General features: G+C 30.8%; 1 long non-coding RNA gene across 1 annotated transcript in view; it reads right to left on the bottom strand.

The window, feature by feature from the left end:
* Positions 1 to 22,198, bottom strand: part of LOC144841018 (uncharacterized) — a 30,400-nt gene extending 8,202 nt beyond the window's left edge. The window contains exons 1-2 of the long non-coding RNA XR_013611983.1: positions 22,162 to 22,198; positions 21,529 to 21,819 (exon numbers count right to left, since the gene is read on the bottom strand). This is a non-coding gene — a long non-coding RNA (uncharacterized LOC144841018). The remainder of the gene's footprint in view (positions 1 to 21,528; positions 21,820 to 22,161) is intronic.
* Positions 22,199 to 26,662: the final 4,464 nt, after the last annotated feature.

Genomic DNA, 26,662 nt, shown 5'->3' with positions numbered 1-26,662 from the left:
TCTATCTCTCTATTACAATTTGTGACTTCAAGCGTTAGTTACATAAACGAGAATCAACATTTTATAATAGCTAAATTTTACCATTTCCAATATATATACCAGTTCTTTAAATTATATCCTTTCTCAAGTTTACTACAATCAATTTAAACATTGCAATGTGTCAATGAGTACAGTATATTGATGTATTTATTTTTACAATTTGGGAGTACAAAACCTTAGTATTTCCATATGGGGTTCTTTTTTCATAGGCTTCTGGCTGCTAGTTTCGAAAAGGGCACATCGGAAAAGATGGAAATTTGTTTGAAACCTTGATCCTCCTACTTACTTGAGTAACATCATACATTTAGTTCAAACATGAACTGTGAAAGTCTCAACATCCTTTTAATATGTCTGCTCACCAAGCAAATAATACAGAAGATATGTGTTGCAAAGATTAAAAAATAATGAAAGTACTAAGAAGTACAGAGATGTTTTGTTCTATAAACATTATATCTAAATATCCATAAATAAACTACCAGTTTTAGATCCATCATCATCAATATCAAATTTACGCTGACAGTTCTAAGAGGTAATGTTTTCTACGATCCAAAAATGCCTGACAATGTCAAAAAAGCAATTGAACAAGAAATCAAATTGAAGCTTAAACATAAATAGTAATTCTTTTCTGCCAGTTGCTAGGGAACAGAATACTTATTTGATGGTCTGTAATCAGCATTTTGATGAGTTAAAACTGAAAAATAACAACGCAATTTACTGCTGAAATGAATTAGTGGGCAGTCTTATGAGACCATCTTATTTTACAAATATTACTTTAAAATATTGTGTTCAGATTCAGAGAGCTTATTATAGCTCAATGTATAAACAGTGCGGATTTGAACAATGATGAGTACAGATTGAGAGCTTCTTATACCTATATCTTTAAAGAGCTGGGCTGGCATATATCAATCATTTAGGGCTTTATTTATCTGATAAACGGACTTTGTCATCTAAGATTTTTTTTAAATATTATAGGTTATTTTGAAAACTGACTTTGTACGCAAAATCATTAACTTTTTTTGCTAACAATAATAATAAATACTTTATTTTGACACGGAAAAGCTTGTGTTCTTCTACAAGACCATGGTTACTTAAAGAGTACAAAACAAAAGAGAAAAAAACAAAAACAAAAGAGAAAAAAATAATAAAAACAGAAACATTAATATTACAAAATAAAAGTACACAATTTTTTTAAATCATGTCCAGTCAAGAAGAGACTGGTGTTATGTAAGTGAGTACTGTAGTGTATGGTAAATGTTGGTGGATCTAAAGTCTCAAATTAGGATATGGAAAAAGATCAAAATAAATTGAAAGGACAGGAAAAGGTTTTAGAGGCAGATAAATAAAATTACACAAAGCAAGATCAAGATTACTAAGTTATGAAAATCTGCACATGCTCAACTCTACATCGGTGTTGTGACAGCTTTTGTTTTAGAATTGATGCTATTTGGAAGTAGACAATTGATACAACCTGCTATACTTTGACCAGGGAAGAGTAAATTGTTCACTCTTCCCTGCTTTAACTGCATCAGGTAATCAAAAAGTCTGGAATAAAAAAAGTCACCGCAAGAAATGAATAAGAAACATTTATAAAAACTTTTCTTTTGACAGGTTTTCAGATGAAAATTGGCATTTTCATTTAAAAAAGGAAAGAGGTGACGGAGCAAAGGAAGTCACAATTAAATATTACAATACTGATTTTTGGAGCAGAAAGCGAAACATAATGATAGATATAGGAACTACAAAAGCAAGGAAAAACTACCTCCTGAGTAAATGATTAAAGTTGAATGTTATGTTTTAAGATTCAGTTGTGAATATGCAAAATTGGAGGCCAAAAAATATGATAATGTAATTACTGAAACAATACAGTATCTGATTTTTGTTATCACATTTGATATGTTGCAATGTAGAAAAATCACAAACTTTTTTAAGCTGAACAACATTGCATTGTAATTCTCATGCCAAATTGACCAATTAACCTAATGGGTTATTTTAAATTTTGCTATTGAAAGGTAAAATAAAACAAAAATTAAATAACATAATCAACACAAAATGCTATAAATTCAATTTTTAATTGGCAGATAGAAACATCACATTTGCAATCTAATGGAAAGTACCTCAATCAAACCAAGGCTTAATAATTATTTGTGACAGTATTATATTAAACATGTGTGAAGTAGGGACATAAGGGAGGTAAAATCAATGTTGCTTATGTTGCCTACAGGAAGGGGTAATTATAGAATTACCCCATTATAAAATATAAAACATGTAATCAAATATGATTAAACATCTAACTTTTTTAAAATATGAAACATTCATTGTATATTTTACAACACAATCCAAACTCAATCGACTGCGGTGCTCTCGGTATCATTATGGCCAAAATAACATTATTTTTTAGAATATATAAATATGGGTCTGAATTGTATCTGTTAGTTGAATCCTGGGAATTATTTCATAGTAAAAAAAATTACAAGTATACTTCATTATTTTAAAGTAGGCATTGAGGACTAATTTTGAGTTACTATTAATGAAGTTTTTAAAATTTTTTTGAAAATGAAAAATGTCAATTTAGATAATATACAGTAAAATTGAGGTTGAAAACATAAAGACGCCCTCAATGTGGTCTGGATAACAAATATATACAAGTTAAACAATCTATCACTATAGGTATTATCCCCATTCTACAGGAATAAACCTACCCGAAGATTTGAGCACAGTAGAACCCTATTAAAATTACACTTTTGGGACTTTAAAAAGTGTTACCAGGGACATTACTTGCTGTATAGGCTTACTTCTTACTGTATATAAAACATACGGCAAGTTTGAGAAATACTTTCCGAGCTTACTTAATTACAACATCTAATAAAAAGAAAATAGAGCACACTATAGAAAGTTTATATCTCAAACAATAATGCAATATCAGACTTGAATAGCAAGAGACAATATGGTTTAAATTTTTACAGATAATTACATCAAAGAATGTAGACCGCTCCAGAAGGAAACTGAATTATACATACTATAAATTGCAATATATACCTGTATATACTGTTAAAATATATATATCTATACTGAACTATTGGTTAAAGTTACTATGATAATATCATCTATTATTTTTACGAATCATCATTTGTTTGTATTCTACATCAGTGACTCGGTAAATTAAACCAGGTCATTCTGTCAACAGTGGACTTTCCAGATCAGTAAACTGGCGCGGTTAATTTTCCAGAGCATATTTTGCTCGGTTAAACTAAGTCGACCAAGTACATGGAACATCCACACCAAATTTTTAAAACAAACAATACTATATTATAACATTAATTTAAACTTTAATCTTAAAGTTTAATTCTGACATATGGCCACCCAAATCTTAACTACCTTTTCTAAAATTTATTACTGCTTAACTTAAACTTTTCAAAAACCTCTATATCTTGCTGCATTTCTTATGCCATCAAGTCGTTTAAATACTCCAACCTTAATGCATTCTCACCTCTGTCTTTTTGGAAGTGTCTTTTTATCATTAGAAAGAAAAACACTGGCTGAAATAGGATTTGAACCCAAGACAATGGGATGGATGAATCCATCAAACCCACCAAGGTACAGCAAATATTCCCAATGCAAACAATGGAGATTGTGGGCATTATTTTATTATCTGTTTTCAATATATTAAGTGTGTCTATAAAATTTATGAGGAATAAAATATTCAGAACATCTATAGCTTGACTCTACATAATTTAACATTAAGATAGCATTAATAAAAACAATATTAAGTACTTTATAAAAAGCCATACATTTTATATATGGAATTATCTAATGAGCTTTGTGTTTATGATGCACTTTACAGTACATAAGAATCATACATTGTTGACATTTTACATCCCTTTCTGCGTTGAGGGAAAGGTAACACAAATGTTTTTCGAAAGAAGTGTAAACTGAAAGTTAAAAAAAAAAGTGTGTGTGTATTTTAAAAAAAGCGTGTGTGTTTAAACAAGACACAAATTGATGACTTTTCTAAAATTTCTCTTTTTATAAGCCTAATATTGAATAAAGCAACCAACCTATACTTATAATAAACCTCTAGTATAGGTATTTTCATAACTAATTACACACTACCATATACATACATTGTCATAATACACTTGCTTGAATAGCATAATTTTTCTCCCGTTTAACCAGACACAAAAGAGTAGCCTCAAGCCATACAAAGAATAACACTTAATCGCGCAATCCATTGTACTACTAAATATAAAGACAGTGGAATAGTTAAAGAGAATGATAGATTTATTAAGATTCTAACGTAACATAAATCAATAGGTTGCCTAATTGATCGTGCTTCAACCTGTAGAATATTGCAACAAATTATTGGACTTGCAACAAGTGGACATATATCAGAAGTAAAAATTAGTTTGAAGATGATAATGCTTTAACATTGTTAAAATTACTATTTCTATTGGATCATTTTACAGCAAATGAACATGGATTTGATTAATTAAGTTACTGCAGTAATTCTTCTGAAATTTAACTACAAGTAGATTATATATTGTGCATCAGAAGTACTGTAACTAAGGTATAATCGGCCTATATATTACAGTTGGACAAAATCAATTCTATGAAAACAAGATGACATTGCTTACCACTATTACATTCTTACTGCAGTTACTGCAGTAATTCCTAAGGAACTATACAGACATCAATTTAACATTTTCATAGTTCATAACGTACAAAATGAACTAGACTTAATGCAATATACATTAAAAAATAATTATTGTAACGCTTGTATAGTCAAACGGATCAAATATGGATCTAGGTTTCCCCATATTCAGTCAATCAATTAATAAACAACTGTGTCTCATGTATAGGAATAGTTTTTAAATTAACCGAATTGATGGAAAAGCACAATTTAAATTGAACGGTTCATCCATGGAATTATGATGTGAGCTGTTAGATAGTGATTGGTGTAGACACGAATAAAAATTAATAATGTACTATTGATACGTGTATGTGCCATACATAGTTTAAAGCACTTTGCGGTGTATATCAATAGTAGTAAATAAGTTTTTAATTCAAGCCGACATTACAGTATACTACTTCAAAAGTAACATATTGGTGGGATGGCAACATGGCTTTTTTTTTCTTCCTTGATGGTTTCTAGTTTTTAAAATATCATTTGTCAAGTTTCGAAGAAGAGTATATATATCCCACCAAACAATAATTAAGTTTAAATTACACAAATTTGCATAATCACAATAAACATATTTATTAATTTCATATCAAGTGTGATGATGTTTATCCCTTGCATCCTCTTTATTCATCATTTAGAGTATTTTTTATTTACATGAACTGTTAAAGCTCAGGTGCAGGCATGAATTTTAAATATAATATCTGGTTAATTGTACATAAATCAAATATTTTTAACAGAAATCAAGATGAAAAAACATGACTTTCCCTTAATATGGTCAAATACAACATTTGGCAAAAATTCTTCCATAAAAACCAGGAAGACTTTTTTTCAGTAGTTAGGTAGTTAATCTAATGTAATAACATGTCTGGTGACTCCCTAGAAGGTGAAAAAAGATGGTGGATATGCGGTGGATAATTTTTGCTATAGCATGAAAATAAAACTCTGAAGTTGAATAAAAATACCAGAAATGTAATATTCAAGTTATATTACCTATATTTAGTCATCTGATAACATTTTTTACCACACCGTTTATTTTTCATAGCTTTTTAAAATGCCTCTCTATTTACAAAATTTGTGTACACAAGAATAGAGATTTTACTGTGTAATTTGAACTATCCCCCCACTGATAAGAAAGTGCTTATTTTCAACAAGCTCGTGTAACACAAATAAAATCCCAAAAATGATGAAACATAGGGGAAACTATAGATTGATAATTATTGGAATGTATGATCAATAGAAATTTTTTGCCCGCACCTGGCCTTTAACATCCTCTGCTGAAAGAACTTGATATATCATTCTGTGAATGAAAAATAATGGAAATGTTGCACTCTGTATAAATTGACATCCTCACTATCTTTTTAATAAAGTGCAAAGATGTAATATGACCCACAAACAGCGCCCTCTCAGTGTACTTGTAAAATATCTAGTAACAAAATATTATGAAATAGAATCATAGCTAACAGCAATGGTGGTCGGTCTCTAAGGTGTTGCAGATAGACTTGTCGCTAAATACTAGCTTGTTTTAGTATCAGCACTTGGATTTTGTTTGTCTGATTCCTTAAAGAGGACATTTATATATTATAAAAAACTTCAAAAGAAAAATTTGCTAATTATGAAAAAAGTATACAAACAAAATAATTTAATGAATGTGTAAACAACTGGTGGTGAAAATACAAGACAGAAAAAGTAATTCAGTGCTTGACTGGCTAATACAGACTTTTTAAAGATACTGGTGAGGGGAACAGATGTGTACAAAGACTATAATGTTGTCATTGCATCAGAAATTCTTTATGATATAAAGTTATAGCAGAAGCTGTGAACTATGATTCTTTACGTTGTTATTACATTTGTCAACTTGAAATTCAAATATCTCTATCTTTTTACAAATTAATCGCAAAGTTATATGTATAAAGTTGAATGAAAGAATGAATAGAAACCATTATGGTAACCTGAAACTTTTTTAATAGGACTTATCTACATGGGATATTGTAAACAAAACCAATAAAATTACACCCACTTAACACATTAAAACATTACAAATATATAACATGGAACATGATGCTCTTCAAGATATCAGATATTACATTGTCTTCACATACTTTTTTTTTTAAAACCACATCCAACAACTAAATCACCAATTACAGGATGCCTTAAATTCATATAATTTCTAACTGGTTTAAAAAGTTTTTTTTAATGTTACTGCTTTGGCCATATAGACAAAATCTTGATTTCTTCTAAACTATGGCTGGATCGGTCAGGAGATATCTGTGATAAATATTGGTCATACGCAATTTGATATTTGATAGAAGTATAAATATGTACCTTACTTCAAACCATGGAGGTATAAAATATACCTCCATGTTCAAACTAAACTTTAGTGAAAACTGAAGCAAGGTAGTAGACCTGGGGGTTTCTACCACTGTATTATTGCAATTTAAATAGAACTTTGGATTGTTAACTACAGAGCTCAGCTATTAGTAGTACATCCACTCATAGATACCTCCATGATCCACTGGTACAAAGAGAACTTTTAACTTTCCTGTGAATATTACAGTGATAGATCCAAGTTTTTTTTTTCAAGAGAAAGTGCACTGATTGAAAGACTACCATGGGCTAGGATCCAGATTTTCCTGGCATGGTAGAAATTCCTCCATGGTAGAAAGAAACAAACTCGAAGCTACAGTAGTATTATAGATTATGGTAGGCCTAAATACTGTATTTGTACTGAAATAATTACAATAGAATATTTTGGAGAAAAGATTAAAGAGATGCAGGCCCGTATGCAGCATTTATATTGGGGGGATGCGAGCAAAGCGAGGTACAATGGCTGGGGGCCAGGGGGCCGCCAAGGGCCCCCGGTCAGGCAAAATTTGCGCTATTTGACATTCTAAAGACTGATTTAAGACTCTTTGTTGTGGCTTGGGCTAGTTGAACGATGGACACCAGAACTTAACGCTTTCATGATGTTTAAAGGCCAACTTAGACAGCGTCGATTTTCCAGCAGCTTTCTAGCTTCCTGCTTCCTTCCCATGTTTAGGCGCCGTATTCGATAGTGTCTGTATTTACCGCCGGTTGTCTGTATTTCCAGCAAATTACCGCCGGTTGTCTGTATTTCCAGCATGCAAAAACACTTTACCGCGTACCGCGTACATGAAGCGCTAAGCTATTGGTTGTCGTCACATGATCGACTGCGCATGTTTCACATCGAGTTTGTAGTCAGTTCAGATTCCGTAATTTAATTACCGGTATTTTTTCATTTTATATTAACATATTTTTGTTTGTATACCATTGATAGTGTAAATTTTGTATATATATAATGATTGTCTTTAGTTAAACAAGACAAGAAAAAATACCAACCGAGGAAATAGTGGACCTTTTGGGACTTGGGGGGGGGTGCGTCTGCACCCAACGCACCCCCCCTGGATACGGGCCTGGAGATGGAATAGTGGAACCATTAATTGTTCAAATGTTTCATATCCTCAGATAATTACAGTATTTCCGTGCACGAAAGTAATGAAAGAAAGTAATTCATGCCAAATAATTCAGTCACAGAGCTGCTGTAGTCAAATAATAGTGGGTGATAATAGGAGCCATTGTATACATAGAATCAATCAATTACCACACGGCTGATGAGAACTGGAAAGCAATTACATAATTCCATCCAAAGACACATATCTCATAGAAGGATGTCTCAAGATGTAATCAGACAGAATACGCTTTGTATGTTGACTTCATATTGTCTGTCTAGTGTTATTGCTAATTTTGTGGGTTTGTTGATTCAAAGTTTGATTGTGATGTATAGAGGCATCAGACTGAGGCTGATCATTTTAGGCAATGTTTGAAAAAAATGTTAAAAACTAGAACAATGATCATGTTTTTATAATTTTCCCAACTTTGTATCAAAAAAATTAGACTTGCCCCAAGTCTGTATTTTTTGTCTTTTTTTTTTATTTATTTGTTTTTATTTCGACCGCGATTTTTGTCTGAAAATACAGACTTGTGAAACACGTATAGAAATCGATTTGCAGACCGCAAACATCCAATAAGAATGACGTAGGTTATCATACCGTATTTGGCTATATGGGGCGGGCGGTATGTAAATATGGATTTCGAATCAACCAATGATCATTTTGTTTCAAAATGAAAAAGATCGAGTACGTACGTACAGTGCTGAATGTACGATCGAGACTGAACAACTGTTGAAATATAAAATCGTGTTGCCAAGTTGTTTTGTTTATTAATTGTTTAGTCCTGGCCTAGGCCTCCTTTGTAGGGCTACTCAACTCGTACGTATGACCTGCCAAATAAAACGCCAATAAGGTACATACCACTACCGACCGGCACACAACAGGGCTACACCACCACACAGAACAGGACAGGGTCTGGGTGGGAATTAAATCAAATTTTCTCCGCATAATAAATGATCCATTCAAAGTTTGATTTGGCGGAGAAGCTAGCCTATCATATCAAGACGAGTTTTCATGTTCTTGGGAAAAATCTCATCAAATGTTTACCAGACTACTAGGCATATAAAATCATTTCTAGCCTTCAGAAACTTTCATCAATGTACCCACAACCAGGCCAAGTACACATTGTCTAAACGTAACATAGCGCATGCGCATCGTCTTAGATGTTGAGCCTTTGAAAGTCTGAAATATGAATATTAAAACGACGTACGAGTGAGTAGCCAATGGCATGCGGCTGAAACTAGTCAACTGGATAATTTATGCACCAAGAATTCTTGGTGTCAAACCACGTGACTTATGCGTGTTTCCCCAGACGGAGTATCCAAACTCAAGTAATACACGTATGAAACGCCATATGTGCAAAAATATTTATATTTTTACAAAACTCCGTCTGGAGCCCAGACTACAAAAAAATATTCCCTAAATAAATTTTCCCAAACAAGACCAGATAATAAAAATAATTTAAAAAAATGTGTAAAAAATGAAAAAAATTGTCATCATGATTAAGAGAAACACTGATGGTAACATTCATTAGAAAAACGCTGGATAATATAACAATCTGAATGTGTTCATTTTCAAACAACTACTCAGACAAATTATGTTTTGACGATATCAAATCCAGACAGACAGGTCGTGTATCTGTTTCACGATCCATTTGCTGTGAGAATGGATGACGATCACGCTTACAGGTGTGTGGTTCATTCGTTCCCATGCAGCTCCATATTGTTGATTGGATTGCATGATTTCTTATTATAATCAGGAACATAAAAGAGATAAGTGTATAAAATAAAATATTATACTGCAGTTACTTCAGCTAATATTTGGTTCATCGTAATAAAACAGCTTACTTAATATTGTTGATTTTCTCATTGACTCAATTTTATTATAATCAGGAAAACCGTCTGCTTTAGTTTCTGCAGGTGCATGTTAGAAAGAGTCTGTACTGTTTATTGTTTCATCTAAAAACAAGTGACTAACTTCACCTGTAAGTACTGTACTGCAGTATAATAATATACTACATAGGCTTTAATGTTGGGAATGCCACAAACGTAACCTAACCACAAACAAAATTGGTTAATAACAGTAATACTGTCAAGTTATCCCAAAAAAAATTAGTAATAAGGTATCTTAATGTAATTCAAATGCTGCAGTAAATTTATAATAGATTTAAAAAATAATATATTCTATTGTATTGGTTAAATCTGTTGAAACCAGCAAAATGTAACCTAACTCAAACTGTCACTGTTGGAACCTCATTTAATGTAATGCAGTAATTATACTTTTACTGCATCTCTTTACAGTTTTTTAAATCTATAGAACCCGTATTATTAATATTTATAAAATAAACATTCCTAGAAAAATCAATCTTAAAATGATTAAATACATCCATTCCTACAAAATAAAAAAAGACATGCTGTATAATTCAGCAATATAAATAAAATTACTGCAATCATGATTCTGTTACAGAACAGAAAAAAATAGATAATTAATAGAATAAAGCTGCCTAGAGAAATACATTTTAAAGGTCACGAATAATTTACTTAACTATTGGGGTTTTATGAATAAATTGACTATTAAATTTCTGATCATGTTGCCCAGTAGGTTTAGTTGATTTTTGCAAAAGGCACCGTTTTCAGATGAGAAATTATATCTAATGAATACATTATTTATTTTTATCTTGGGCATATGCAGATTTTTGTTATTATAAAGAGGGAGGAGAAATATGCATATATTAGTGATTTATCAATTAAAAAGAAGTTTTTTACATCGCTAAACACCTTCTGTTATTGAATTTTATTAAGAATAATATGTTTTCTATGTGAATGTTTAAAACTGTATTACGGAATAACATTATATTCAGTGGTTCACAGTCCCATCAAATTTCATTACTTATTTAAATATAAAATTACATACCACCAACAGTGACTTGCCAAATTACAAGATGGTTAAAAAACCCACATTTCTAAACCAAGTCTCATATGAGACTTCGGTAGTAGCACTGTACTGGCCATCAGAAAATTAGAACTGTGACAATGTTTGGTAAGCAAGTATGAAAACCACCAAGAGATCCTGCAGCATAAACTTTGCAGCCTAACAAGACAACAAGTAGGCCTATGTACTGGAAACCTTCACATAACTATAATTCATGATTTCTAATGTAATATTATGAAAGAAAATTAAAAAACTACTTAATGTAGACAACGATAATTGAATTTAGTTCCAGAATAAATTTAGCTCATATCCTTGATCTTAATGCTACCCCAGAGCTAGGGTATAATTCAACTACTTGAGTTAAACTACTCGACTCCTCTTTAAACCGCTTAAGGCTCACTCTCTGCAATCGACTATTACAACACAACAAAAAGAACCAGAAATTGATTGAATTCATATGAAAATATGCAGGATTTCTTCTCAAGACCAGACCAATTACTGTTCAGTAAATTTTATGCTAAACTCTCTAAATTAGATGTAGAATAAGATTAGTAATGATAAATGACATTTTTCAGAATGGTTGAAAATAACTATTTTTTTTAGTAAATTAACATAAAAAGAATTTTATGTCATTCTGTTGAGTAATAAAATGTTCAAGATATTTTATATACTTTATTTTAATTTATACCCCACTGTGCATTCAGCGCAATGAGCACTTTTAAACAAACTGACTTCATATATTTATCAAGTATTCCGGGTTCAAATCAGATACCAAAGAGATGAAAAAAACACTTGTGTCTTGATTTCAGTGTCTTTAGATTTACTGTTGTAAGTCTGTTAAATAATCAGATTTTCTATCATTTTATCAAATCCCACTGTATTTAATAACAATAAAGAACTCCTGTTATTTAAATATTCACGAGACTTTTCAAGAGTTAATATATTTTCCTAGTAGAAGACAATTTTCACATAATGCAATATTGATCAAAAGCCTATAGTAATTTCCTTTAAAAAAAAGTTAGGTAGATGTTATATATAATCAACTATGGTTATAATGAATCCAGTGTATTCTTCAAATAAAGAGTAAATGCAAGATCATTACTGCAAGTACTGAAGTAATTCACTATAGGTAATGCAATTCATTTTATCCATGAGTTTTAAGTGTTCATACACAGATTAAATATAGTACTTTAATTAAAATTTATCAAGGATATGCAGACTCTAACACAATAACAATCCATCCTGCCCTAAACAGACAAAAATGGAAACACAAACTGTAAAAATTTAATGTTGGCAGACGGAAAACGTTAAGAAGAAGAGGCTTTAATTAAATATTAACTAATAAAACATAATGTTTACAGAGCAATAAGGTACTGACTACAAAACATCTCAACTAATGTCTACAGCACTACAGCACTGTCGTACTGTACAAAATAACTATATGAGAACTGAACTGTGATTAAGGGAGAATCCCTTTCAAGTACTTCGATCACATACCTCACAGCTAAATAAGTGTGAGAGACACAAAAGAACTGATTTACTGGAAATTAACAAGCGCTTGTAAGAATACATATAAGTGATGAATAAGTAGCACAAGAAATGAACCATTCTTGGTAATAAAACAACTTTAAATGCACAACAAACAAATAATTCTCCCTTTTACTACAAACTATAACATCTGGGATTTTGCATATTATGTCACTAAAGATCCTTTTAGATTACTCAATAAATACAAATTTTATGTTGAAAATATTGTTATCTATATAACAAATTTCATAATTCAATTCATGCAAGATTGGTCCTACATACAGTCATCATTGTTGTTTAAGACAGACCCGTATTACTTAAATACTCAGTCGATTCTGATGTTGCCAATAAGTAATTAGTTAACTGTCACTCATTTCTCTTATGAAATTTAATTTAACATTGATAGTAGTGCCATCATCATATCAAAGAAATAAATAATTTTAAGACAGGGGCTACCTACTGTACTATCAGGTATATTTCGTGTAGGAATATCTCTATGCAAATGAAGATAGTAAACTGCATATCAGCGATATTCATTCACCCATAAAAGATGCATCATATCAGTGAGTTGGGAATAGCCAACCTAGATACTTCATGAAAATGTACTGAATGGTGGGTATTAATGGTGATTAAAAACCAAGTTACGCCTACAATGATGATATCAACAAATTAATATTTCACCAACAGATGCTGGATAAATTTCCTTAATCAACATACTGCATTTATTGACCGTGCACAAAGTCTAGTCGTATATACAATTTATAATTTTTAATCTTTTTGTCTCGTGCTACCTTTATTCAAATATCCCCATTATCCATAAACTTATTTATACTTTCATTTACATACACATTTTTAAAAAAATGAACATTTCCATGCCTGTAAATTTCTATAAAGTATCTTTTCGGAGATCTTGCTTCATGAATAAATATATTGAAAGATGTTGATGTATAATTTTTTTATCTCTGTTTTATCTAGCATTGTTCTACCGCACCACATCACTATCTTACTGTGAAACAGTTCATGCTTCCATGAAGGTTCTAACCAACAGATTCCATTAGGAACAAATGTAATCAATTACATTAATCAGAATCAGAATTAATAATATATATTAATAGATAATTAGATTAATAACAATAATCAGATATAGTTATGAATATTATTATTTTTTTTTTTTTAGTTAAATTGTGGGTTTCACATTCAGCTAGCATAATCTTTGTTAAATTTCTGAATAAAAAAATGTTCTAAATCTCACATAAACTTTAATCAACATGGAAGGAAAAGTAAAAATAACTGGGACTTTCGGGCAAATTGCCTAAGCAGCTTGGTTAGTATTAAAGTTATGAATATATTATACATAAATAAAACTAGCCCAACCATAATATTCTGAAAGAAAAAAATGTAGATACCAAGACAAATTTGTTCAATACTTTCCTTTTCCCATTAGTATTGAAATTTATTAAAATGTAAAATATACCTACTGTACAGTAAACATACATGAATAAAAAAAGTTGAATTTATATTTTTTCTCAAGGCTAATAATCTAAAGCTATATTATAAATTCCATTAATCAATTTGAAATTAAAATCAGCCGGAAGATGACTGCTAAGATATTGCCATCTCCTTCAGCCATGTTTAATATCTAGGCCGCCAGAATTTAGTTTCTTGTGTTTGCTATGATTCTAATGAAACACGATACCATTGTGTGACTATCTTGCTATTTTCAGCAAGTATATCTAATCACTTTATCTTATTATGAAGATGGCATTTTTTAGCCAGTAAGATAATGCAATGTATTTCTACTAGTACTACTGCGGGTAGAATGAGAAAGAATAATTTATTTTTTATTACCAACTGCTACTACTACTGTACACTACTACTAAAAGTAGCATGTAGGTAAGTGAATGAAATCTTGTATTTTTTCGAGTCTGAACACTTCATTTTATAAAGATTATAAAGATATGAAAGTTTGTATGCGTTCTAATTAGCGTCCATTTTTATTGTGGCCTGAATGAAAACATCGATCGCACTTGAAATAAATCCTTTAAATACTAGTAAATAAATATAATTAAGTACTAATTCCCTTTAAGTGTTATTCATTTAGATAATTGATAATTGTTTATTTTATTTAAAATTAAAAGTGTTTCCTTAGCCTAAGTGAGAATGGTCCTAAGATACTAACAGTGCAGTATAACATGGCTTGAACCTGCAATGTCAAATTTATGTAATATAAATAAAATACAAACCAAATATATCTTGGAAAAAAAAAATGTTTTAATCTGACTATACTACTACCATCAATCATAGGTTATAAATGACACAAAGAAATATTTTCAAATACTAAATGAAACATGAATGATAATTACATAGACTACAAGGCTATTCACACAGTCTGATGTCCTCATCATCCCAAGACTAAATTGTTGATAATTATCAAGTGCATTATTTTAGTTCGTGTAAAGTAAAGTCTTCCCTCCGGCTGACGAAAGAAGTCAACAGTGTTAACATCTAATTTCTCAAACCATTTTGCGAGAAAATGCTAATGGCACGATTGGTAATCTAAATACAATAACGCACGTTCTGATGAAGTTGTGGAATACTATTAATGAGTTCATTTGCAAACGTTTGTAAAGTAGAATTTTTATTGAATGCCCAAATAAGGTATTTTAAATAGGTGGAGGAAAATTACCACTTAAGACACAAAAGATAATAAAAAACAAGACAAAAACATGATACAAATTTGTCTGTTATTTTATTTAATTCATGACTAGTTGAAATTGTGAGATATGTATTTTAAACTGCTTGTAATAGTGTAGTAGATCTAGATTTCAGCTTATATTATGAAAGTATAGTAACAATTTGATTGCGATTGGTGTAAATAGGGAATGTTTTTTTTATCACCACCATTATATCTAAATTTTCTAATTTATTATTTCTTCATCTAGGTCAAGTGCTATCTATTTTTACAAGAATTTCATAAAAGCATACAAATTATATGATAGTCCCATAAATATGGATTAACAGGCCATTGACCTCTGACCTTCAATATTGCTTTCAATTATGGTATTGTAATTATTGATTACAGCTTACCTATAATAGAATAACAATAGACACAAGGTTTTAACAAGTAATTCATTAAAATACACATTTTCTTGAATAATTTCTACAACACTGCAACTCCATGTAAGCATAATAAATGCTGTTATAAAAGATACAAACAAAATGTAATGAGAAATTGTATCAAGTAAATTTTTATTGGGATTAAAATTCCCATTGTATTGGGCATATAAATCCAATGCCATCAACTTTGTGGCAGATTGCTTTTTTGCTTAATATTTGTATCTAATCTATAAGGTATCCGAATAGATATCAAAATTCTGGATGCAACTCTCTGTGATTGGGTCCATCCTGGATGAGCTGACAATTTCCATCTCCTACTACTGTTATAATTTGGCTTCAAAGCTTTGAAAGTGTATTTTGTATAGGATATTCCTAATGTCAATATACTAAATATTTAATTTTAGAGAACTTTCAGTGGTGATAATCTTAGAGAAATATTTAATTGCTATATGTGTAATAATTTAAAAATTGAGGCATATTATTCTGGTAAATACAGAAGCAAACCTTGCAAATTAAAAGTCCACACATATCTATTTACCAAACCCTCAATCCAAAGTAAACAATGTATTTACATTTCTAATTGTTGTCAACAATGGAAGAATATTCTTTGCAAATATTCATTTGGAACATCTGACGAATTGATGAGTGGCAGTGTTTCCAAAGAATTTGAAGTCAGAAATTACACAGCTGTGGTTATTCTGTATGCAGGTCGGGGCTTCCAGAAAATGTTTACCAGAAAAAAACAAGGGGAGTTGTGTTTTATGAGGATGGTGGAGTAGTCTATTTAGCCTAATTTAAAGTTAAGACTGGTTATAGTATACCATAAAGAAATAATCTTCTACAGCCTGGCCCACTACTACAGACTACTACTAGACAGGTTAAAACATTACTTTCAATTTTATGTTGCTTAACATTTACAATTCCAATTGCCTTAAATCTTAAAATCCTTATGGATGGCATTTTATGAGTGTCTATAAATCACTGGATTTTCCAAGTAAATTACTAAAATCTGTTCATATTATTATTGCTATATTTCTAAACCACATTGAAATAATGTGTAGAAAATCAGACTACTGCAGTTGATGCAGTAATGTTCTCTGATTTTAGTCAGCCTTTCATTATCAGAGATCTGTACTATTTTTTCTAAATTTGCTGCAGCAATTCAGCCAATCCTCACCCTCCTCTTATTAGGAACAAGCATTCAATTTGCAATGACTAGCACAATGTGCCATTGATCGTCATTTGGACCAAGAGTCTACCAAAACTGTATCGAGAAATTGAGTGAAGAAGCACGTCACAATGACTCCGTATGCGCACAATGGATTATCATGGCATAATTAGTTCCTAGGTCCCACAGTAGGTCTTCAGAAATCAAAGGCTTACTATTGTCCAGCTAGAAATGTAATTTAAAATGTTTGATGGCAAATGAACTTGTAGGATGATAAACAGATCTAATCATAGAAAGTCAGTATTTCTATTAAGCAAAATGACTGATTCAATTGATTATTAAAACACTTCTAAGTAATATTGATTGTATAAAACATCTATCCTGATGACTTTCAAAGCACCTAAAGGCTTAAGTCATATATTTGTTTCTGAGATTAGGAGGTTATGTTCAGAACAATTGTGTATATAGAAGTTATAGATCTAATGCATATTTTGATGATCAGGAATTTATCTTCTACATCCTCTATATGTCCCACTACTCCTTTAATTTGTTTTAATCTCAAAACTGTCAAAAATTTTTGGTATGAAATCTTGGTTCAATTCAATGAAGATCAATCCGAAACATGGTCAACAACAAAGGAAATGGAGCAGAAATTAATAACCCAATGAGCAATGGAAAGCAAAAAGACATTTTAGGGGAAAAAAATGACATGGAGATGGACATGACACATCACAAGAATAACAGACAAGTGATGGATAAAAGAGTTATTGAAGGACAACCCAGAACAGAAAGGAGAAGACGGAACAACAAAAAAGAAGACAACGTCAAGAAAATTCAAACTAGAAAATAGCTTCCGTAGAGGAAATGGAAATTGCTTGAGAAGGATGGATGATATAACACGGTGATCATCATCATGATAATGATAAATCCCTACAAGGCTATGGAAGAAGAGTTGCATAACTGTGGAGGGACAAAGATAAGGCGGATATTTTACCTATATAAAACAATCCCTAACATATAAATTACTTCTTAGTCCTTCAAGGAAATGTAACACACTTCAATATGTAAATTCTGCTTTCTATTATAGGTAAAAAGGAAACTAGGAGAAAATGAAACAATTACCTATGATATCTAATATCACAAAGTAATATAAAATAACTTCATATCGTAGTACCAGATAAGAAAAAATAAAGATAAAAACTGGGGTTGTGTAATAGTTCACATGATGCTGAAAATAGCATGTATCTATTAAATTGTTTCGGTGAAATTTATGTTTAAAAAAATATTCTTGTAGCAAATGGAAAAATACTCTTTATTGATGAAAACAAATATTTCTTTTTCTTAAAATGAAGAATATTGAAGATGAAATTATGATACTATATGTATATAAATATAATATTTTCATTGTAATTTAGGAAAAGCTTTCTTATATAAAGTAGGTAAGTGTTAGGATGCATTATATAAGCCTTGCGAGTCATAGCCAAAACCAGGAAACGGAATGACATGTGCTCAAGATTGGGAGAAAGTGGTATGGGATTCTCCAAAAGGAGGCATGATGAATGAAAAAAAATGCATGAAAGAAATAACACCTGCATAATTTGTTCATTACTTTTTTTGGCAAATCCAACAAAGGAGGGTAAAAATATTTTTTCTTCAGATAACTGAACATTTATACACTGACCATTTTTAAAACAGCAAAAGCAAAATGTGTTGGTTTTATCCATCGCATACACATAATAAAAATTATTCATTATTTAAGTACAGTACATAACTTAAATGTGCTGAACTATTAGCTGTAGTGTAAGTCCTTATTAGAGTCAATAACAATAACTATGCCTTATAGCTATATAAAATTATCAGCTTGCACACGTATCTATAGAAATAAATTATATTCACAATATTAAGTAGTATATTCACAATGGTTCATAGTAATAATTCCCAGTAGATATCCCTTGACGCAAAGAGAACTGGTTCAATGCACTGATGAATCTAATTACTAATTAAGTAATTGTCCCCAAAGCTTTATTAAATGTGATTAATGCTTACAAGTTGTAATAGCAATTATAATAAACATAGAAAGTTTTAAGTATTATTTTTATATTACTGATTTTGTATAATTCAAAGTTTGAAATTACGTCACAAATCTGTTCAATGTACTGTATTTTTTATATATCAAAAATTTCCTCATTTATTATCCTATAAATTTACTACTGTAATGCATAAGTTCTAGTACATTTTATTTTTTATATTAGCGAATGTCATAAATTATTCTTCTTACAGATTCTTTTTCTCAAGTCACTTTTGAATCTGTATTGTATTGAAAGTGTATATCAGATGGTCTAAACATATTGATAACTACATATTAAAATTTTACTTAACACGCCATATTAGAGACAAAATTTACATATAGACAATTGTGGCAGAAATTATGTAGTCATTAAAGTATTAAGAATAGCATTCATAGAACTGATAATTGAAATTCATAAAAAGAGAAATTAAAGCAAACTATCTTTTTCATCTGAAATTGTTTTTTCTTTGTCTTCTTTGTCTGTTCAAACTTTTTCATAGATTTATATCTTTGTATTAGTAAAACATATTATTCTCAATGTTAGTAGACAATGTATTAAAACAGTATACCGTAAATCTTCTAATTGTAACCCTGGGTTATTATTCTTCTTCTTGTTTTTTAGGGTGGGTTACTATTAGAAGGGAGGTTGCTATTAGAGTAGTGGGTTACTATTACTAATCTTAAATTAGGCACCTGAAAATAGTAACCCATCCCCAACTTTTCCGGTCAGCAATTCATAGCAAAATAATAAAACAGTACGAATAAACAAATTTATTTTATAAACTCAAAAACATCCTCCCCCACTCCCGAGATCAACATGCATTATCTCCTTATTTTCAAAATACGGCTGCATCATAAGTTTTTCTGACTCTAATGGGTTACTATTAGAGTAGTGGGTTATTATTATAGATTGACTTATAAGGTGGGTTACTATTAGAAGGGGGGTTACTATTAGAGGTGCATTACTATTAGAAGATTTACGGTATGCAGAATCAAAGATGCTTTTCTCCAAACAGAATTCTGAGATGACAGTACAGATTAACCTAGTCTAATGTTTTATCTAAATTTGTTAATATAAACATTATTTTCTATGAACCAGCGATTCAGAAATAAATACTTAATTGAATTAAAAATTCAGTACTAGCAGTCTTTAATGAAACTGTATATTTTATATATTTTTGTGAATAAAAGAACCATAATAAATTAAGAACAAAATGTCATTGTATGATTGTTGAAAAAAGTTACTTACTGATTTATGGCATTTTCACCATTGTTACAGTAAACAGAGAAATTAAAGCACATTAAAAAAAAAATTATGGTCTAAAAAAGAAGTCCCGCATTTGAAAATTGTTTATCTCTATTGTTGTTTAATATTAAATAAATTATTATTTTACAAAGTATGATAACAATCATCATATTGTATTTTAATTAGTATCTATCAAAACTAATTCTATATTACAACATGAAAGATATTTTCATTAAAATTGATCGTAATAATATAATAATAATCGTGCATATTACTATAATGTACAATAACAAGGAAAAGAGATTATAATATATAATCCTCATCTTTTCCTGATATCACATATTATGCGTACTAAGTTCAGCTATATGCCAGGGAAAGCCGTGGTCAGGTTGAAGGACAGGGATTCATAGTACGGTATATGCAAAGCTAGTATTTACCAATTCAATTGACACTTTGCCTAATGCATCATTTCACATATTGATTCTGTTCACTTCAAACAATACAAAAGAGTAGTGACTGGAAAACCATACCACATACACATGTTATAAATGCACAGATTCTGATAGATTTCCCAGGATATAAATCATAAAACAACACAGTTTAAAATAAAATGGAGGTAAAACCTGATTTTTAATGAATTAAAATTAAACATGTTATTTTAACAAAGTAAAGAGATGTTTTTTTAAAACATTTATTTTTAATTATTGACGAAATTCAATCATCAATCAACAATTTTATTTTAACTGCCAATACAAAGCATTTAATTATTTTATGAACAACAATTAATTACCTGAAGAAGTGATTGTCAATGCATAATGGTGACTGACCTTTGTTTGGTTAAGATTGCTATGTTCACTTTTCCAATATCAATTAATGTAATGATCAATAATGTATGCTTACAATCTGACTGTATTCTCTAGCTTAAATATTGTGCAAGATCGCATTAATATACCTTTGCTCTATTATTTTTCTATTAATTTTGCCTGCATATTCTTTTTTTTCTTTTTTTACATTGTTTATAAAGTAAAATGTAAAAAAAAAAAAAAAATGTGGTCTAGTAGTGTGAACCAAGCCTACATTCATAATGTCTTTGGTTCAATCAGTGAATGTATCTGATTATATTTGGAACATACAAAACCAGTCTGTACTTAACGTACACCCACCTATCAACAACATATCAATTCAAGTAATTGTGGTCATCTAATCTGCTCTTGAACGTTTGGTTCCATTCACAGTTTCAGTTTCATTTTCTGAAATATAAATATTTTGAAATATATTTCAACTAACCTTATCTTCGACATTATTTTCCTTTCCATGAGATATGGTATGGTTATTAAGTCTCCTGTTTTCAACAGCACTTCCTTCATGTTTCGACTCTGGTATAACAACAGATAATGCAGTTCTTGGTTGGGACGGTTTTTCCCAATCTTGGCTGGCTTTAAACCCAGTTTTTATTACCATTTTCTCTGAACTTGTTTCATTTTTCCGAACATAATTCGTTTGTTTATCGCGTGCAATTCCAACAACCGCATCAGTGGCCATTATCATCATGAATTATTGGTGTTTTCACACGCAATTCTGGAGAGAAAAAAAGAATAATTGCGCGAATAAAATTTCCTTTCTATTAATTTATAACATTCTCTAAGTTTTAAAACAGCGACAAATAAATAGTATCGCTTTTAAAAATGTATAGGAAACAAAATATTATAATATACCGTATCAGTAAGTCTGCGCTACTACCAATAATTCAGTGACTATATACTGGATGACACTCGCGACCTGGATACCAAATACAATACCAAACGGGATCGATCCCCAAAACGATAATATATTTCAACAGCAATTGTCAGAATCGTTCAATGCGCGTTCCATTCATTAACATAAATACAACAATTAAACTTGTTTCTAGTCGTTTATCACCTTATTTCGATCCAGTAGGCCTATAGTGCGATGTACACCATCACTTCGGGAAATGAATAGGTCTATGAATGTGAAATAACAGGACAGGATACGGAAAATCTAAATATTAAAGAGCGCCATCAATAGTAACAATGTATTTTAAATTGTTTAAAAACCTATTCAAAAAAGTTTATACAGTAGTCCTACATTAAATTTATTAAAATTTTATTTTTCAATTTCATTTTTAATTTTAAATTTACATATTGCCTAAATTTCATTTAGATTTTAAAAACCCACCAAATAATAATATTGTTCCATTTATCGTATTTACCAGAAAATATATCAAACACAATTCATTTCAGTCATTTTTTGTAGGCTGAAGAATTCAATATGTGTGTGTCTTCAACACTGCTATATCACACATATAATTCATTTGGATAGATTACATCATACTAAAGTCAAGAGTAAATGTAGTGAGACTATCGTCAAGAGATAAATAAAATATTTTTAACAAACTTGTGCCCAATTTACGACGTACACATGCTATCTGAAGAAAACGATTCTTTGCATATCATAGACCTGTTTAATAGGCCTACAAAATTGATAAACACTTTGATAAAGATACGAGGCACGTGTATCATATTCACCCTATGATAAAACGGAAACTAAAGTAATGGAGGAAATATTATTTAAGTAGGTCTTTGTTTTCCTATAAAATTATTATCTACTGGGTACGACGGAAGGGGAATGACTCCACCTACACCTAGTGACCTGTGAGTCGCATACTATCCCTTGACCTATATCCATGTTTCCACCGTGTAAAACGTAGGCTGTAAAAAGTACATTCACTTTTAACCCTGACGGCGCGACGGCTTCCCCCATAGTATAATGCTAGTTCCTAACCAGAAAAGTAAATAATACTGTTTTATGATGCCAAATTGATACTTTAATTATAAATGCGGTACTCGTATACCTCTTTTGTTTCCCACGCTAAAACTAACAAGTTCATTCTACTTTAGAGAAAGTAAAAGTTTTGCTTGATAATGCTTAAATTGGGTACTAGGCCTATTATTTTTAATATTAATTAATTTAAAATATTACTGTATCTTATAGTATATCATACTTTCCTGAGAATCCTATTCATTTGTTGTTTTCACTGTTTTTGTTTCGTTCTTGAAGTTGATGAAAATCTTCTTTCCAAGGTTTCCAAAAACTAAATTAGCAATATGAAAAAAATTGTATTATAAAACATATTTCGTGACAAGGAAAATATTAGTCATTAGAAAAAAAAATACAAAAAACTACTGAAGGACAATTTAAGTTAAATTTAAAGAAGTTTAACACCCAGGAAGTAACTCCCTTCGACACCGTAATTATGTCAAAAAACTCCAAATACCATAGAACAAACAGAAAATGCTGCATGGAAAAGGATGAGTTAAGCTCATTAGGGTCTTGAAAATGATCAAATAGACCGAAACGTCGCATTCTCAATGTTCTGTCTTTTTTTTGTTTGTAATATACACATTTTTTGTTTTTTAAATTATTCAGTCGATCATTTTTTAAATTCTGTTTGTTTGTATCTATTCTTAAATAGATTCGAATAAATAATGTTTTTTTACTGAATAAAAAAATAGATATTGTAACATTAATTGTGGGATAAGATAACTGGATAAACCAAATAAAGATTTTAAAGGAACAAATGTGTACACTTTAGCACAATAACAAACCATCCAGCCCAAAACAGAAAATATGGAAACAAATCGTCTGACTGACAGAAAACAGAGAGAATATAATTGTCGGATACTGTCTTTTTATATCGTTTTGTATATGTCATATTTCTTATTATTTTATCTATAGGCCTACAGTTGATAAGGCCAACAGAGTTTTCCCTAAGGGAAAAATAAAGTTTTGATTGAATGAAATAAGAAAAAACAACAATGACCGTGAATTTGCACAGAAATACAATTTCACCTTCATTTTTGATGACCTTTTAATATTTTTCATTTGAAATTATTAGTAAAATTAATTGTGAGTGAATCACTTAATCCTTTAAACGTGGGGTTTAAGAAGTTTAAGGATGTACACTCTGTTTCACAAGGTCTCCTACATCGGATCCCCGTCGGAGTAGTGCCACCGCAACCCCAGGCAAAATATTCATTTAATCTGCTTCTTGCACGATAGGTATTTTTTTGCGTAAGCTTACTGTAAACTGTATTTATCTAGGTACGGTAGGACTCATTACCTATAGCAGCGAATTAATCATCTTCACAGAAAAAATGTCCTCAACTTTTAACTAGTCAAATAAAATTGATGATTTCTTCTATCGTCTTTTTAGTCTTCCTCTATCATTCTGCGCCTTCCAGACATAGTCTCACAACTTCCATAAGCTATCCTATCTTCCGTTTGGCCTTCCTCTACTAGTCTGTAACCTGTATTTATCTAGGTACGGTAGGACTCATTACATTTAGCAGTGAATTAATCATCTTCACAGAAAAAATGTCGTCAACTTTTAACTAGTCAAATAAAATTGATGATTTCTTCTATCGTCTTTTTAGTCTTCCTCTATCATTCTGCGCCTTCCAGACATAGTCTCACAACTTCCATAGGCTATCCTATCTTCCTCTACAAGTCCGCCTGTACGTGGCGTCTAATTTCTTTCCTGAGAAAGATGTCATCTTGTTTTAATGATTTAAATTGTTTATCTAAAGTAGTTTTTATTAAGATTTTAACCAGCCTGTTAGTGACGATGATTCGCTGTTGGTCTGTAATGAAATAAATAAATAAATAAGAAAACAAAAGGTGAACAATAATCTACACCGAGAAGTATTTAAAATCGAAATAAAAATAAAAACAGAAGGAATTGTTTAAGTCTTTAAGTGTTATTCATCATTTAAATATACAGTATGCTTATTAATATCAATATATCATATAATTATATAAAAATTAATTTTCGCTGCGTTTTGCATTATCTTGACATTCAGCTGAGCGTCGACACCTGCTTCTTAGTTGCGGGTTTCCCCAACAGATATTATAGCGGAAATTTGATATATGAACAAAATCCATCAGTTATGGATAATCAACTGTTAATTTACTCAGAGAAAAGGGAATTTGATTATGAAATTAAATATGTATTGTTTGATGAATATATCTATTCGCTTCATTTAATGCTGATGTAATAATTCGTCGTTAATTTGCGGGGTAAAATTCTGGTGCTGCTGAACAAGATGAATTATTCAGGGATTAATATTTATCTTTTATGAATCTATAATGTTTTCTGCCGCGTGACTCTCATCTTTGGGGACTTTCCAGAGTTCTTGTTTTGATGTTCTCATATTTGATAGTTTCCAATGTTCTCAATTTTGATGTTTTTTATTTTCGTATTTGATTTTCTCATCTTTGAATGACCTTCCGAAGGTTTCATCTTTGATGTTTCCAAAGGTTCTCATCGTTGACTGTTCCAAAGTTCTCGTCTTTGATGTTTCCAAAATATCTCATCGCTTACTGTTCCAAAGTTCTCATCTTTCATGTTTCAAAAAGTTCTCATCGTTGACTGTTCCAAAGTTCTCGTCTTTCATGTTTCCAAAAGATCTCATCGTTGACTGTTTCAAAGTTCTCATCGGTGACTGTTCCAAAGTTCTCGTCTTTGATGTTTCGAAAAGATCTCATCGTTGACTTTTCCAAAGTTCTCGTCTTTGATGTTTCTAAAAGTTCTCATCGTTGACTGTTCCAAAGTTTTCATCGTTGACTGTTCCAAAGTTCTCATCGTTGACTGTTCCAAAGTTCTCATCGTTGACTGTTCAAAAGTTCTCGTCTTTGACTGTTCCAAAGTTTTCATTGTTGACTGTTTCAAAGTTCTCATCGTTGACTGTTTCAAAGTTCTCGTCTCTGATGTTTCCAAAAGTTCTCATCGTTGACTGTTCCAAAGTTCTCATCGGTGACTGTTCCAAAGTTCTCATCGTTGACTGTTCCAAAGTTCTCATCGTTGACTGTTCTAAGGTTCTCATCGTTGACTCTTTCAAAGTTCTCGTCTTTGATGTTTCCAAAAGTTCTCATCGTTGACTGCTCCAAAGTTCTCATCTTTGATGTTTCCAAAAGATCTCATCGTTGACTGTTACAAAGTTCTCGTCTTTGTTGTTTCCAAAAGTTCTCCTCATTGACTGTTTCAAGTTCTCATCTTTGATGTTTCCAAAAGTTCTCATCTTTAATGTTTCCAAAAGTTCTCATCTTTGATGTTTCCAAAAGTTCTCACCTTTGAAGGCTCCAAAGTTCTCGTCTTTGAGTTTTCCAAATTTTCTGCGATCTTTCCAAAAGTTCTCATCTTTGGTGTTTCTAAAAGTTCTCCTCTTTTAATGGTTCCAAATTCGCATCTGTGATATCATCATCTTTAAGTTTTACACAATTTTTGTCTTCGAAATTTCTAAAGTTATTTTCGTGTTTTCCAAATTCGTGTTTTAGTATCTCTTTCATATTGTTTCAAATTCTCATTTTTTAGTTCCTTACGTTCGCCATCGTGATTATTCCA

The sequence above is a fragment of the Antedon bifida genome, chromosome 4 (assembly GCF_963402885.1).
Source record: "Antedon bifida chromosome 4, ecAntBifi1.1, whole genome shotgun sequence".
Taxonomy (NCBI): domain Eukaryota; kingdom Metazoa; phylum Echinodermata; class Crinoidea; order Comatulida; family Antedonidae; genus Antedon; species Antedon bifida.
Note: the sequence above shows the minus strand (reverse complement) of the source record. Positions and strands in the feature narration are given on the sequence as shown.